At 47.6% G+C, this 16,637-nt stretch overlaps 1 protein-coding gene across 6 annotated transcripts in view; it reads left to right on the forward strand.

The window, feature by feature from the left end:
- INAVA (innate immunity activator) overlaps nt 1-16,637 on the forward strand; it is a 55,993-nt gene that overhangs the window by 4,616 nt on the left and 34,740 nt on the right. For 3 of the 6 annotated variants that reach the window (XM_048496089.1, XM_048496082.1, XM_048496087.1), the window contains one exon: nt 11,150-11,216. The exons of 2 other annotated variants lie outside the window; for them this stretch is intronic. The gene's annotated coding sequence lies outside the window, so the exon portion shown is untranslated. Of the gene's footprint in view, nt 1-11,149; nt 11,217-13,641; nt 13,697-16,637 lie in introns of those variants that run through there. One more of the 6 variants, XM_048496088.1, reaches the window with a different exon arrangement.

The following is a 16,637-nucleotide window of genomic DNA, read 5'->3' on the forward strand; positions in this document are numbered from 1 at the left end:
TTGTGGCTTCCAAGAACTTGGGAGATATGCCATTAGAAGGTTGACAGTATTTGTGCCAAGGGAATGTCTTCTCACTGTATTTATCAGGTAAGCACTAGTTCTAGTTAAGGGGCCCTGGCAAGAAGCTATCTAGTGGGGCCCCTGTCCAGGTGCAACCTAGAGAGGGCAGTCAAGTGAATTGTGGCTGTGTTCCCCCAGCCACAATTGTTTTTTGCTCATCTGCTGCTGTGGCAAACAGCAACTGTTCTTACTAAAAGCAACAGCAGTTGTCTGACCAGCAGCTGTTTCTCTTAGCAGTTAGGGAACAGTCTTTTATGCATGTATTACTTACCTCATGGTTGAGAAGCAGTCAATGCATAATCTTTGCTGCAAGATGTGGTTTTTCTTTTTGCACCACCCTTTTATTCCCTGCAATTTTTTGTTTCCAATACTGTGGAGTTTTTCTTTTGCATATCTGCAAACCCAGGTTTATGGGTGTGGCAGAAGAGGGTGTTCCCTTCTTTTCCTTTCTTTGTGAAAGGCAGTGACGTAGGTATAGATTTTTTAGGGGGGGGGTTCGGGGGAGAGGCCACACCCCCACCTGCCTCTGGGGGTGTGGCCACACCTCCCCAAGCCCCACCCTCAGCCTAAGTGCTTATAAAAGCAGCTCTCTGAGGCAAGGGATGGCAGACTCCTGTGACCTGCTCGCCCTGCCTCCCCCACTGGCTGAGCTCCCAGCTGGCAGCTGACAATCCCTTCTCTCTCCCCTCCAGGCAGAGGGGTAGCTAGGGAAAATGGAGCTCAGTGCAAAATGTGAGGTTTGCACACACACACACACACACACACACCCCCATGGGCGACTGCTGTGATGCTGGAATCCACCCCCAAACAGCATCATTTTCAATGGTGTTTAAATTAGGGAGCCCAGATTCTCCTTTTAAATCCACCTTAAAGGGAGAATCCGAGGTCCCCGGATAAAACAATATTGAAAGTGATGCTGTTTGGGGGTGGATTATCCCCCACCCTGAAACAACATCACTTTCAATGTTTAAACTGGGGACCTCAGATTCTCCCTTCAAATCCATACCAAAGGGGGTGGATTTAAAAAGAGAATCTGGGAAAATTTGGGGGGTGCCTACTGTCAGGGGTGCAATTGTTAAGCTAGCAGCATCAAACATTCAGGGTATCTTTGGGAGACTCTCCTGATGATACCACCCAGGTTTGGTGAAGTTTGATTCAGGGGGTCCAAAGATATGGACTCTGAAATGGGTAGACCATCTCCTATTAGCTTCCATTGGAAACAATGGGGGATGGAGGCACCCGCTTTGGGAGTCCATAACTTTGTACCCCCTGGACCAATCTTCACCAAACCGGGGTGGTATCAGCAGCAGACTATCCTGATGATACCACCTAGGTTTAGTGAAGTTTGATTCAGGGGGTCCAAAGATATGGACCCTCAAATGGGTAGACCCATCTACTATTAGCTCCCATTGAAAACAATGGGGAATAGGGCACCCCTTTTGGGGGTCCATAACTTTGGACCCCCTGAACCACACTTCACCAAACTTGGCTGGTATCATCAGTAGTGTCACCTGACGATGGCCTGAAATTTTGGTGCTGCTAGCCCAGGGGTAGGGAACCTGCGGCTCTCCAGATGTTCAGGAACTACAATTCCCATCAGCGTCTGTCAGCATGGCCAATTGGCCATGCTGGTAGGGGCTGATGGGAATTGTAGTTCCTGAACATCTGGAAAACCACTGCTAACCAAAAACTGCACCCCACGGGCCAAAACCGAGAAAAAACACTTTAAAATACAAAACCAACAGCAGGCTTCAGACATGCAATGGGGGGGTCTGAATCCGAGAACCCCCCCCTTATTTACGTCCTTGGTGAAAGGTCTATTGTAGTTACTCAATTAGAATTTTCATGGCTCAGTGTAGGTGCATGAGCATTCTGCACCCCATGCATTGCCTTCCAGCCTCCATTGTCATGGTTCTCCTCCCCTAAAGTGTCCCTACCTGATCTAATCCGCCAGTTTGCCTGTCTGCCATCTTTGTTGCCATGCAGCCTCCATTTTGAGAGGTTGTCTACTGACTCCCCCCTCCTTTTGGGCCATTTCCGGGCTATTGATAGTTTTCAGACTGCAGCTGTAAAAAACTCAAGCTTTCATTTTACTGTGACACATGTTCACACTACTGTGTAGACTACCTCTGAAAGTGAGTGCTATTATATGACTGGGGATGGGGTGGGGGTGTGTTTGGAGTGGCTGTTGGTGGCAACAGCACAATCATCCATGCCATCTCCATTTTGGGATGCTCAAAATTTTTTGGAGATTTCCCCGATGGTTTTTGGGTTTTTTTGCTTTCACAGTAACAGTTCATTGATAGAGTGGTGAACCAATGAAATTGACAAGGCTCGCTTAATGGAGAAAGTACATCCAAGCCTTGCCCTTGCATATATGGCCTGGAAGTGAGGTCATTACATCAGATGATACTGTAGCACTCATGCCAAATTCTGTGGTTTAACCTATGTGGGAAAGTGTAGTGATGCACTGCTGACCCAGCAGCACCGTGGTAGAACGTTGGGACGCCAATGGACCTACGGCCTTGCTGGTCGCACCGCACCCCCACTCCTCATCCCCCTACGAGCCACGGGTCATGAACTGTCTGGCTCCCGGTCACCCGAGGCGCATGGGGACAATGGTCTTGCCCCCAGGTGAGGATTAGGCTCAGACGCTTACGCTCCTCTCCGCACGTAGCCAGGTGAGATCATGCATCACATGATGATCTCCAGGTCTCCCGGTCTCCGCTCATCTCTACCCACCTCCCTTTGCATACAATGAAACCCTAATAAAGGTCGCGAGACCAGCACAGGGAGAGTTGTCAGGATCACGAAAACCAGCTTCCTGTTGCTGGCGCTCTCCGCCAGATGAAACCTCCTCCAGCGTCCTCGCCTATTCCTTAGCGGCGACCCTGCGGGGTTGACTACAAGCTGGTGCGAAACCGGGAATCCTCGAACCTCCCACCCTGCTCACCGTCGCCTGGGGAAGGGCCGCGATACCGAAGTCCGGCTGGATCGGCGCATCCAGGGACCACCGTTTCGGTATCGCCTGTCCTCTGGATCGGGCATCCAGAGATGCAGCGTCCTAGGACACTCGTCCGCCGGAACACCCGGTGAGTATGGGAGCTTGCAAAAGCAGGGCTTATGACAAACACGTTGGCGAACTGGCGTTAACGAAATGCGGCAGGGTCCCGGTAAAGAGAAGGGAGCTGCGCCAAATTGGTTGAGGAGATTGAAGCTCAGTGTCCATGGTACCCAGAGGGGGGACATTGAATCTTAAGGACTGGGAAAACATCGAGCGCACTCTTAGCACAGAGCCTCGTAGCGCCCGATGTCGCTGCTACTGGCGATGGAGACAATGTTTTGTCGCCATCAGCCTGCAGACCTATGGCTCCCTTGCTGTAGGCGCCCTCCTTTTCGATCTTTCACCTTCAATTTCAACCCGGAATTTTCTCTATCCACTAAATTGGGCCTGTCCTCCTTCTGCCCCCACTGGCTCCTTCACCCATTTCCAAACTCTCAGCGGCTCAGCCGCCCCTCCTGCTCCGCCTTCATTTTCCGAAGCCACTGCACCTCCCGTCGAAGCGCCCGCGTAATGGCGGGTTTCAAAACTCTCGCAGAGCGTATTAGCCACGATCTGCAGAAGAAAACCCTGGCGGAAGGCGATGCCGAATTCTTGCATTGTGCCCGTCCACTTCACAGATACTGAGGGGAGGGTGGCGTCATCCGGCGGGTTGTCAGTACCGCCCTAAGCTATAACATCCTTACTGAGCTCCATAGAAGCAATGCGGGGACGTAGGAGTCACTAGCCCCTACGTGAGAGGCATGCTGGAGGCGATCGCAAGGAACCACCTAATGGTTCCAGACGACTGGGAGAGGACCTTTCGCATGCTCCTGAGCCCTGCACAATTTGTGGTCTGGGAAAGTGAGTTCCGCCAGCAGTTAGCCTTCAACAGAGCAGCCGCCTCGGCGGCGCCTACACAACCGCTCAACTTCGGCTTTGATGCCTTCAGTAACCCCAACAATCAGATCGTCCTGCGGTGGCCACCCTTACGATTAAGCCTCTGAATGCGCCTACAAGGCGTTTTTGAAAGTCCCCAATGCGGACAGCCAACCCAAAGTTTTTCTAGCACCCGGCAGAAGCCTCAAGAGCCCTATGCTGAGTTTGTGAACAGGCTCCAGGAGGCCCTCAAGAGGCAGGTTGACAGCGAGGACGCCAAGGGCGAACTCCTTAAGCGCCTTGTCAAGGAGAGCGCCTCCGCTGAGTGCACGCAAAGCGTCCACAGGCCTAGGAAGGAACCCGAGCTGGCCCGACATGCTCAAAGCTTGCCAGGATATCGGGTCTTTAAGCCCATCAAGCCAGCCTTCTAGTCGCCGCCCTACTCCGCTGCCATGAGGCAGCCCGAGATCGAGTGTTTCAATTGCGGCAAAGCCAGGACATTTCCGGAGGAATTGTAGGCTGCCAGTGGGGGGCCTACAACCCTGGCGGAGGAGGGTCTCTCCCCAGAGGGCGAGGACCCCAGGAAAGTCTAGGGCGGGCTCCCAATGCCCGCTGGGAGGCCAGCCGGGCATCTCCCAGCCGGAACCAAGATCAGCACCTCAAACCCTTCCCGGAGCTCCCCCATGAGATCTTAGCTGCTCCAGCTCAGTATAGTGATCCCCATCCCCACGGAGACCATTAGGCTGGTCTTGCCAAAAGCTTCGCCGCTGAACAGGGGTTGTTCATCATCAGGGGTCATCGACCCCATGCACCAAGGAGCCATCCACATCAAGTATGGACAAACATCCTGCAGAAACTGCCAAGTTCACGGAACACCCTGCCTCTATGCTCTCACTTGAGTCTAATCTAAGTTCAGCTAATCTAAATCTCGATTGCTTTCGCTCCCCTCTACGTCTATACTTCCTGCTCTGCTAGCCCCTTCTACTTCCAAAGTCACCATGCCTCCGCCAGTGCCCCAGAATGGCACGCATTTCAAAATCTCTGCAGAGTCCACAGTCACTGAATTGCAGCAGAAAGGAATGCTGTGACGGAAGAGGACTGCCGTTTTGAGCCCTCCTCAGAATGCCCCATAGCCAATCTACAGGACAATGAGGCATGGAAAAGGGAAGATGCTGCGCACAATGGCCTTAAGCCAAAGTCCTTCGTGAAGAAGAAGCCCCCCTTGGCCCTCTCCAGCTGTAAGGTTCAAGAGCCAGATCTCATAGCCTCTGAGCCTGTGCAAAGCCCTAAGCTCAAAGCTCCCAGTGGCAGCAAAATCGTCAGCACCTCAGAGAGAGCAAAATCTCAAATCAGAGTTGCAATCCTCCTCGTTACTTTATATGTGCTCTGTATGCCTATGTATGTTCTGTATGTCTTGCCTTTCAAAGAGACCCTAAGGTTTTCCCCTCATAGGGGGGATTTTTCCATTGCTTCTAAGCTATGCTCTTGTGCTTCAATTAAAGTTTTCTCCCTTCTGATTATGTGTGCCAATGCCTTGAAGGCTTCGCCCATTACAGCATCCGCCTTAAACGGGACACAGCTCGTGCGTGCTCCCCAGGATACCGATGGGACCTGCTTCAAGCCGCCTCCATCTTAGTTTAAACCTTCAAAACTTTTCTTCAAACCTCTCCTTGAGAACCTTTTCCTTACGTCCATCTGAGCCTACACTGCCACATTGGCGTGGCGCCAAGTTTACATATGAAGCCAAAATCATTTTCATGCTCCCACATTCTCTGCTGAGGGCTCCTGGCTAGTCCACAGTGCCAAGGGGGGTCTCTCAGCCACACCTATCTTACACAGCCTCCGCTGTGAAGGTAGGAAGCGAGCTCAAACCGACCAAAGTCCCCTTACGGGAGGGGAAGGTAGAGCTGACTTCCAAACCCTTCCCCCTGCCTTCCCTTTCTGCACACCCTCCCTCTTTCTAATGGGCTGGCGCACCCCACCCCTAGATCTAGGATCTGATAAAGGGTTTTGCAAACCCCTCTCAATTTGCTCCTGTGATCCAAACCTCCAAGCCCAGGAACTGTTTTCTTTGCATCTTCTCTATATCTTTCCTATAGGCAGCTATATTACGATATGACTATAATTGTGAATTGTTCAAGTTGCTTTGCAAAAAAGCCACACCTTAGGCGGTGATTGGGATTGTTTACAAACAAACATCCGACCTGGATATGACCTCTCCCTTCTCCTAAGCCCGGGCAATTCCCTGCCTTGTATCTCTTAGCCTTGAATGTTGCAGAGTGATGGTTGTGGGAATGGGCCAACTTCGCCTAACGAAGCAGCTTGGCCAAAACAAAGCGAAAAAAAAGGGAGTAGTTCCCCTATTGACCCAATCAAGGTCTCATCCAGCGAGACCATATCCAAAGTACTCTTCTCTATTCTCTATCAAAAATTGCCCCCCCCCCCACTCAGGGCTCGGGCTTTCCATTGTCATCTATAAGAACGAATTAACTCAGCCAGCCGCGCCAAAACCCCTGGAAAAGCGTGGCTTGTTTTTTCTCTTCTATACAGGAGTCCAGCTCGCCATGCCAGGCCAGCCCCATCCGGAGATGGGCGGGGCCTCCCTGGAGGATCCGACCCCGCCGCCCTGTTGAGAGAGCCCGATCACCCTCCAGCCTGGGCCAAGATGGGAGGGACACCCATTCTTCCACGGAGATCGCAACCCAGGCTGCCATTCGGGCCAGCTATGGCTCAAAGGTTGACGCTGTGTGTCGCTGCTCCTCATCGACAGCCGCCATTCTCTCTTCCTCTCTGCCGCCCCCTGGCTGAAACTTGGAATTTCAGCCAGGAACATTCCTGATAGATTAACCCTTGGAACTCTCCGCTGTTTTCAGCCGCTTGAATAATTGTTGGAACACGCCTTCTCTCACAACCTTGCTCGTGAGAATCACTGAACCTGCAATGCTAAAGACTATCAGTAGCTCTCCCTACGCTCTTGAGAAATCCATGGACTCTAACGTCATCGGCTCTGTAGCTTTGGTAGTCAAACAGCAAGAGCCATGCATTGGACAATTATGCAACCACGGGTTGCCTTCCTTCCGCCATCCACCCAGCCTATGTATGGATTTAGCCATGTTTTGTTGTTTAAATTTATTGCATGCCCTAGTTTTGAAGTTATGTTATTTGTTATTGCTGCATTTCCGCCTGTCTGTCTGCGGGACTCTCTGCTACCCAGGCTCCACCCAGGAGCCCGGACGCCGCCGCCGCCGCTCAGCTCTGCCTTTCGATCCCTCCTGTCGAACGACGCGGTGCAGCCCTCTCAAAGGCGGAGCCTGTCCCCCTCGCAACTTCCCTTGTGGGAGCCCGGACTTGTTTCCTGTAACACCAAGACTATTGGCCGGCTGGCCTGTGCCCTTGCGAAGCCCATCAATTCTACCTCCATTGCTCTGGACGCTCTGGCCTCCGAGCAGCAGGAACTTCGTCAAGCGACCCTAGACAATGCGTGCAGCTATTGATTACTTATTGTTATTACATCACCAAGGTTGTGAGAATGTACATAATATGTGTTGTTTTAATCTTTCTGATAATTCCCAATTGATTCATATGAAAGTACGTGAGCTGCAAGAAGTTGTATCTAATCTGAAGTATGATGTTTTGCCCCATTGGTGGTCAGCCCTCTGGAGCTGGCTGCCGGGAGGATGGTTGAGTGTTATTGTACAGCTCTGCATTGGTTTAGTTGTGTGCCTGCGTTATCGGATCTTGCTTCGTTCAATGTGTGTCTAATATTGCCTGTAGCGTGTGCAAGAAGCCCCTCGAATTTCCCTTACCCGCAGCCAAGTTCTAATGTTACACAAGCAGCTTGGTCAGCTTGACCAGATGGCGGAGGAGACAAAGCGTCCCTTTAAATCGCCCCTTAGCATTTTGGTCCCCTTTTTTTCTAAAATGTAAGGAGGAGATGTAGTGATGCACTGCTGACCCAGCAGCACCGTGAGTAGAAACGTTGGGGACGCTTCAATGGACCCTCTGACCTTGCTGGTCGCACCGCACCCCTACCTCCTCATCCCCTATGAGTCACGGGTCATGAACTGTCTGGCTCAGTCACCGGGCGCAGGGACAATGGTCTTGCCCCCAGGTGAGGATTAGGCTCAGACGCTTACGCTCCTCTCCGCACGTAGCCAGGTGAGATCATGCATCACATGATGATCTCCAGGTCTCCCGGTCTCCCGCTCATCTCCCTACCCACCTCCTTTACACGCCCACAATGAAACCCTAATAAAAGGTGCGAGAGACCAGCACAGGGAGAGTTGTCAGGATCACGAAAACCCGCGCTTCCTGTTGCTGACGCTCTCCGCCAGATGAAACCTCCTCCGCGTCTCGCCTATTCCTTAGCGACGACCCTGCGGGGTTGACTACAGGAAAGGTTTCTGTCTTTGCAGCAGTATACCCCAAGCACAGGCAGAGAGGAATAATTTACTCCTAAACTTTCAAGACAAGGAAAAAGCATAGTGTTTCTGCTACCATTCATATCTATGCGTAGCATTCACCCCAGAATCTAGGGCAAATATTACAGTGTTATTTCTTCAGAATGATCCCACATCTTGGTTATCTGAAAGTTACTTTCCTACATTGCTCATGACATTTCCCCAAGTTCCACACAGCATCACGGTACATTTGTGCACCTTTTGGCTTTCCCCAGTTTTTCTCCAAATTTCTCAAACCTGCTATGTTGTGAAGTTTTGGGAATGATCCCAGCAAAGCCTGGTTGACTTCCCTGTGGGCAAGAAATCTGGATTTTTCCAGTCCTGTCTATATAGTAGCCATTTTTCCTACCCCTGTCTGCGCAGCAGCCATTTTCCCCTGCCACTTGAGAACACTTTTTAAAAAATTGGCAATTAAATATTGCTATTTGTTATAACGTAAGGAGAAACCATATCACTGTGACAAAAGGGAGAAAAGCCTTACCTTAAAAAAAAGAAAGCCGGGAATTCAACAAACCTGACACACAAATTGTTATAACACAATAACTAGATAACAATATTCAATTGCTGATTTTTAGAAGTTCTGAAAAATCCCTGATAGTGTGTAGTGGGGGATGGGCACTTTCTGGGGCAGGCAACAGGGACAAAGTGGGAAAACCTTCCATGTGGGAAGCCCCATTGGCACTGTGCTGTACTAGCAAGTGCAGCTGCAACTGGGAAACCACAGAAGCCTGCCCGGTGTGGAAAATGCCAGAGCGAGGCTCATGGCTTGTAATTGTAGAATGGGCAAACTATTTGTCAAGGAGTAATACAGCCACGAAACCCAACCTCTTCCTTTCTTGTTAAGCTGAAAATGTTGAATAGATTGCCTCTGGTGATCTTATAATGTAATTATTACCAAAATGTAAATTCTAATTGTAGAATTATGTACCATTCTATAGACCTTGTACTTACTGTGTATTCTGTGCAAATTTCCTGGTTTGTTTGTTGTGCAATCTTGCTCCTTCTTGCTTTGAGAAGGAACTTCAGGCTCCAGTGCTATTGAAACCATTTTCCAAAAACCTTGACCTACCAGTAATTTCATCAGAGGCTGGTCAGATCTCAGGCATTGTTTCTAAATACTCTCTGTAGTACATGGGAAGTGACAATTGTCTGAGGCAGATAAACTTATCAATGGTTTTTAGACAAACATTTACTTCTGGAGCCCTAGTTTGCCACCTTTTCCTGGCAACGTTATTATACCTTTAACACCTGCATTACCGGCAGACTTTTTAACAGAATGACGTTTTCCCCATGATTGCATTCTCCCAGAAATCATAAAATGCAAAGCTGTTGTGAACACCAATTTGGCAATGTTTAAAAGTACTTGGTCCATAGATACTATTATTGAGATTAAAGGGGAAAAAATAGAGTAACAGCTTGGAGACAGTGGATTGCTTCTGTCAGTGGAAATTGCTGCTGGATCCAACGTTGTGTTTATTAGTCTGCTGCAAGAACAGTTGTGGTGGTTCCAAAACCTTGGGGCAGGAGAAAAGCAATGCATAACAGTTTATTTTATGTTTCTCCAATATCTACAGCAGTCCTAACAATACTGCTATGTACAGTATAGCAGTTAATTTTTGAGCTAGAAAAATAGTTAAAACTCCAACTGCTTCCAAATGTAGTTATGAAAATGCACTTCTACCGCAGCAGCAGCAATGCTTCTTTTAGATCCATGTAAAGAGCTTTCCCCCTTTTAAAACAAGAAATGAGAAAAAAACCAGATGCCGGGCCCCCTCCCCTCCCCTCCCTGGCATGCCACCCCTCACTCCCTCCCCTCCCTGGCATGCCACCCCACCCTCCCCTTCCCTCTGTGAGGGTGGGTGGGCCAGGTCCAGATGCCAGGCCCTCTCCCCTCCCTTGCATGCCACCCTTCCCTCCCCGCCCTTCCATGCCACCCTCCCTCCCCCTCCCTTGTGCTAGGGTGGGTGGGCCATGTCCAGATGCCGGGCCCCCTCCCCTCCCTTGCAATCCACCCCTCACTCCCTTCCCTCCTTTGCACGCCACCCCTCACTTCCCTCCCCCTCGATCTTGTACCTCTCTATCCTGCATTGGTTAGACCTCACCTGGAATATTGAGTAGAAGAAAGGGGTGGAAGAATGCAGACACTCTAAACCAGGGGACCCTAACCTTTTTAAAGTCCATGGGCATATTTGGAATTCTGACAAAAGGTGATTGACACAGCCATAAAATGGCTGCCAAAAGTTGTAGAATCCATGGCAAAATTGTTTTAAAATGTCTTAAACTGACTGCTGGCCTGGACTGTGGTGACCTCCCTACACTTCTACCACCCAGTCCCTCCTCCTTCCATTGCCCCAATGCCAGCTCTTCTTGATTATGACCTAGCTGTTATAGTTGCTATGATCCCTGACTTCTGGTTTAATATTATGTTTTTAACCAGGGAGGTTGTTTAAGGATTTTTGATCTTTAAGCTCCATCATTATGTTTGTTTTAAGACGTAATGTTTGATTTATGCTATTTTGACAAGTCTGTTTTTAGATGCATTTATTGTATACACTGTTGTTAGTTGCCCTGAGTCCTGCTGTACAGCCAGAGGGCAGGATATAAGTGTAAATAATAAATAAATAGCTACCTTGAGAGGTAGAGCCATCCATAAAAGGAAGTTTTGTGTGAGGTTGTGCATGACTGTAATAGTGACATTTCAACATTTCAGGCTGAATCTGTTTAACAGAATACCTCTGCTGTTGGAAAGAAAATGGCGGGCGCAACTTTACAAAAAGGCAAGTTTTATTAATAGCTGTCCAGGGCAATATAAATGCTATTTTATCAAAGTTCTATGTTTGATACTGCAGGGCATAATGTTTTTGATGAAAGCAGTGCTAAAATACGATTCTCTGACTCTAAAAGAGAATTCGGGGGGTGGGCGGGAATGTGGCAGCAGGTACTATGACCTGGCAGAGCATTCAGCATGAAAAAGATCCAGGAAGATATGCACACATCTCCTTGGATCTTTGTGCTGAACAGAGTATATTTACTGGGGTGTTGTGGGGTTTCCGGGCTGTATGGTCGTTTTCCAGTAGCATTTTCTCCTGATGTTACGTCTGCATCTGTGGCTGGCATCTTCAGAGGATACAGCCCGGAACATACAGCCTGGAAACCCCACAACACCCCAGTGATTTCGGCCGTGAAAGCCTTCGACAATGCAGAGTATATTTAGATCTGCATGACCTTGTGAAACCTGCACATTATTGCCAGAGAAGAAGCCAGCCATCTTTCAGTTCCTGGTGCCAAATAGAAAGTCTTGCAGTGATTATTAGCTGTTGGGTGTTGCACTGAAATGATGTATACTGTGGCTCTCATTTTAAGAACTAGGTGTGGCTGCTGACTCTTAAATATTCAATTAGAGATCATATTCACACATTCCATCTTGATTGCAATTCTCTATGGTAACAAACAATATCATGCTGCATCCTTCATGAAAATCTGGACGTTTGTACAATCCTTTCTTTACAGGATTTATAGGATGTCTGCAGCTACAAAATTAGCTGGGTAGCTGGTTGCCCCACGTGGTTCATAGTCCCAACATTTTCTGTCAGATGTCTGTCTCTTCCCTTAGATTTACAGAAACCATTTCACAGTTTGGTCTGCTCCTTTCTTTCAGTCATTTTGCCTTTGCCCTTAGGTCCTGGTGACCTACGTCACAGTCTAATACTTAGATTGCCCAACACAGTTCCTCGTTCCATATTGCCCGTGTGAAATTTTAGTACCAGCCAAATTGTCAACTATCCCCTCCCACAGAAACTGGACTGTGAAACCTTTGCTGCTGCAGTTGGAATGTTCTGTGTCTTCTCATCAGCTCAGCCAATTGCTGTTAGGAGCTTCATTGCCGCAAGCACAATGCAATATAAGTAACTGATAAACCTGATCAGTTTACATACCCTGTGCAGGTGAAAGTTGAAGGAAAAACTGCTATGAACAGAATCCTTCTGATGTTTGTTATCTTGACCTGCAGTGAACAAGCCCTGGAGATTTGTTCATTTAGATCAGCATCAAATTTCACATTTTTTCAGTTGCATATCATATAATAGGCCAGAACACCAGATTTTATTTTCTGGTTTATATCAGTGCTAGTTCCTGCTTAAAGTGCAAATTATTTACTTAGGGTGGACCAAGCAGCAGAGATGATTATGATTTATAATAATTCTCATTATAATGAAAATAAATGAATTTATGTCATGTTTAAATAGAAAGTGTTTGCAATCCTTATTCGTCTCTTGAGGGCACTATAGGATAGATTTTTTTTTACTGTTTCAGAGGTGGTAAACTGGTAGGGCTGCCAACTTTGGGCTTGGAAAATTCCTGGCTATTTAAGGGGTAATGCCACAGGGAGCAGGTTGAGCAGACTTCAGCTGGGTATAATGCCATAGAGTCTATGCTGCCATTTACTCAAGGGGTCATCTGTAATTCTGAGAGAACTTCAGGCCCTACCCGGAGGTTGACAACCCTAGGAATTGGCATGAGGATGTAGATTTGTCCAAGATCACTTAGCAGGTACACATATATTAGAAGGTGGTTGAATTGTGATCTTCTAGTTCTGAGTCCCACATTTTATCCAGTGGTTTGCATCACAGTGACAGAAGTGTAGAACTTGGAATTAAGTTTCCAAAAGGAAGTGAGAAGAATCCATGGCAATGAAACCAATGTTTCTGGTAACAAAAGAATTAACAATTAGTTAATTCTGGCATTTGGGTTGTCAACCTCCAGGTAGCAGCTGTAGATCTCTCACTATTACAACTGATCTTCAGGCGGCAGAGATCAGTTCACCTGGAGAAAATGGCTGCTTTGGAAGGTAGACTCTATATGGCATTATATTGGATTGAAGTCCTCCCTTCCACAAACCACAACCTCCTCTGACTGCACCTCCAAAATCTCCAGGTGTTTCCCAACCTGGAGCTAGCAACCCTACAACTGAATTAGTCTACATTTGTGGAGCAGGTGCCTTCAGGGCAGAAGAAATGCCTTTCTACCAGCCTCTCCATGTTCTCTTATCTTAGCACAGGCAGACTGTCTGCAGGAAGCAGGAAAGAATTTGAGACTGAATGGGGGAGAACATCCAGTGAAGTTAAATGAGTGTCTCATTACCCACCTCCCACGCTGAATTCAACCTGAAGTAGGCAATCTTGCACCTCTGTGTCTGATTTGGTGGCCTTTCCCCAGCACTGGTGATAGTGACCTTTCTGATAAAGCCAGATATTTTGTGGTGAGTGGACTTAAGGGTGCCAGGTAAGGGGTCTCCTCCTTGCAAGTGCAATTTCAAAAGTTGGTCAGAGCTGCCAGGCACCACTCCATCTTCATGCTTGAATTATGAGGAACAGAGAGGGTTCAGCCCCCCACTTCTTGGGATGGGCCCTCTTAGCTAACTGTTGTAAAAGGCACCAGGGCCCAGGGTCCACTCTCCATATTCAATGCCCTTTCCCCAACCTGGATCTCATCACCATGTTTTTCTGTGCCTTTTGAGGAAGACAGTCTGATCTCCAGCTTTACATTTCTTTTTTCTGTGAAAGTAGATTCACATGCTTCCATGTACTATGTGTTCCTCCCCTCTCCTGTGTGCATTGGTCCTGGTCTGACTCGGGGCCTTCCATGCTTGGAACTCCAGCAGGGAACTTCAGACATACATCTGATCCAAAGCCCTTGTGGCAGTCATGTATTCGCCTTGTGTACTTCATAACATGTGAATCAACTCTGAAGCTGTAATGGAATGTATCCAACGCAAGTAATTTGTGTCACACCCTGAAAGAACAAAGCTGGGACTGTAGCTTATGTGGACCAGTGGAAAAGATTAAAATTTAGGAGTCAGGTAGTAGAGCTCCTAGATTTAATAAAGACTTCATAACTATTCCACTATAGGTCAAAGCACGACCTCTATTGTGCCTGAATCCAGTTCAAATGAGAGTATGTTTGCATTTAAAGTGCTCGAGTGTATTGATTTTTTTTAAAGTTACATTTTTGTTTGCATTGGTTTCTTTGTAATTACTTTGGAAACAAATTTTGAATGAAAAGGGTAATAATAAATATTTAAAAATAAATACATAAATAAAATAAGGATGCATGAGGTAGACTGGTGATGAATCAACACAGAAAATCCAGAACCTAAATACTGGCAGCCTAACTGGTTTGTAGAATAAAACTCTAGTCTAGTGGCACTTTAAAAATTAACAAAATTTATTTCAGCATAAGCTTTTGTCAATCAGAACTCACTTCATCAGATGCATTGAAGTGTAAACCCATCAGATCTATTTATATATACAACAGAACTTTGGGTGAGAGGAGTTATAAAGACAGGCCAGTTCAAAACCGGGTTCAGTCCAAAGAGTTTACTCTGTTTACTAGGCATGGGTGTGATATGCTCCCAGCTGTTGTTAGATAGGCAAAATATAAAAGCTCATTCAGGAGGAAATGAGATAAGCAGTTACAATAGGAAGTTTCACAGGTATTGCTGAAATTATTATAATCTGTAAGTGGTGGGACATGCCTCTGTTACTTCCTATTCTATCTGCTTATCTAATTCCTTCCTGCAGTAGGTTTTACATTTTGCCTATCTAACAAAAAATGGGCGTCTCTCACACCCATCATGAGTGAACTGGTTGCCCTTTGGATTGGATCTAGTGAGCCAGTCTCCTTTTATCATCGCACGCACTCCCACTTTTTGTTGGGTAGATAAATCAGACTGATAGACCTCACTTCATCAGAGGCATTTGGCATAACTCTAAGTGTATGCCAAAATAAATTGTGTTAGTTTTGAAGGAACCACCAGTCTCCCGTTGCTTCCTATCAGTGGTATTAAGAGGCTTACTGCCTCTGAATATGAAATGTAGTTGGTCTTGCCTGTGGTCTAGAGAAAGACAATACTACTCTGAGTCACTGTGATGAACAAGGCCAAACAACACAGAGACTTGGGTGCATCAGCATCAACACTGCCCCCACCATAGTGTTAATGGCCACAGAGGGATTCAAACTGGCTATGAGGTTTGTTATCTTAGAACAGCACCCTAAACCAGGGGCGTATCTGCCATGGGAACATGGGGAGTCAAATGTCCCCGGGCGCCCCCATTTGGTCACTGGGGTGGGGGGCAGTGCAAAAAATTAAGGTTCGTTTGTGGGGGGGTTTTGGTCTTTTTAGTGTTTTTTTCAATTTTGGGCCAGCAGGGAGCGCAGTTTTTAGGCTAGCAGCACCAAAATTTCAGGGATGTTTCAGGATACCCTCCTGATGATACCACCCAAGTTAAATGAGGTTTGGTTCAGGGGGTCCAAAGTGATGACTCCCAAAGGGGGTGCCCCAATCCCCCATTATTTCCAATGGGAGCTAATAGGAGTTGGGGGCTACACCTCTGAGGGTCCATAACTTTGGACCCCCTGAACCAAACTTCACCAAACCTGGGTGGTATCATCAGGAGAGTCTCCTAAAGATACCCGGAAAGTTTGGTGCTGCCAGCTTAACAATTGCACCCCTGACAGCAGGCACCCCCCAAATTTCCCCAGATTCTCCTTTTAAATCCACCCCCTTCGGCATGGATTTAAAGGGAGAATCTGAGGTCCCCAGTTTAAACATTGTTCTTTTAACTGGGGACCCCAGATTCTCTCTTTAAGGTGGATTTAAAAGGAGAATCTGGGCTCCCTAGTTTAAACACCATTGAAAGTGAAGCTGTTTGGGGGTGGATTCTACTGGAAATGATTTGTGAGAGATGATGCTGTCATTTGTTTGGTAAATGTTTTGCTGGGGGTGATTTGTGAGAGATTTACATGCTTAATACACACTTGCACTGGCTTGGAGCTGTTTCTCAGGCTAACAACCTACCTCATAGGGTTGGTGTGAAGACAAAATTAGGAAAGAGAGTTGGTGGGGAGAGAGCCATGTATGTTTTGCTGGGGGTGTGAGGTGTTTTGTGAGCTGGTGCAAAAAATCATTGTTTGGTCATGGTGGGGGAGGGTGGCCAGCCATCGGGGGGGGGGGGGGTTGCTCAGGTTTTTCCTCGGGCTCCAGTTTGCCTAGATACGCCGCTGCCCCAAACCCAGTAAATCTGAATCCAGGAAACAACAGCCCTTGGTCTGAATTCAAAATGTATGTACCCCTCACAGTAGAAGCAAGCTTGTGTTTGAGTATTTCTATCTGAATGTCACACTTCAGCTACCTGTTATAC

The sequence above is a fragment of the Sphaerodactylus townsendi genome, linkage group LG05, assembly GCF_021028975.2.
Source record: "Sphaerodactylus townsendi isolate TG3544 linkage group LG05, MPM_Stown_v2.3, whole genome shotgun sequence".
Classification (NCBI taxonomy): Eukaryota; Metazoa; Chordata; class Lepidosauria; order Squamata; family Sphaerodactylidae; genus Sphaerodactylus; species Sphaerodactylus townsendi.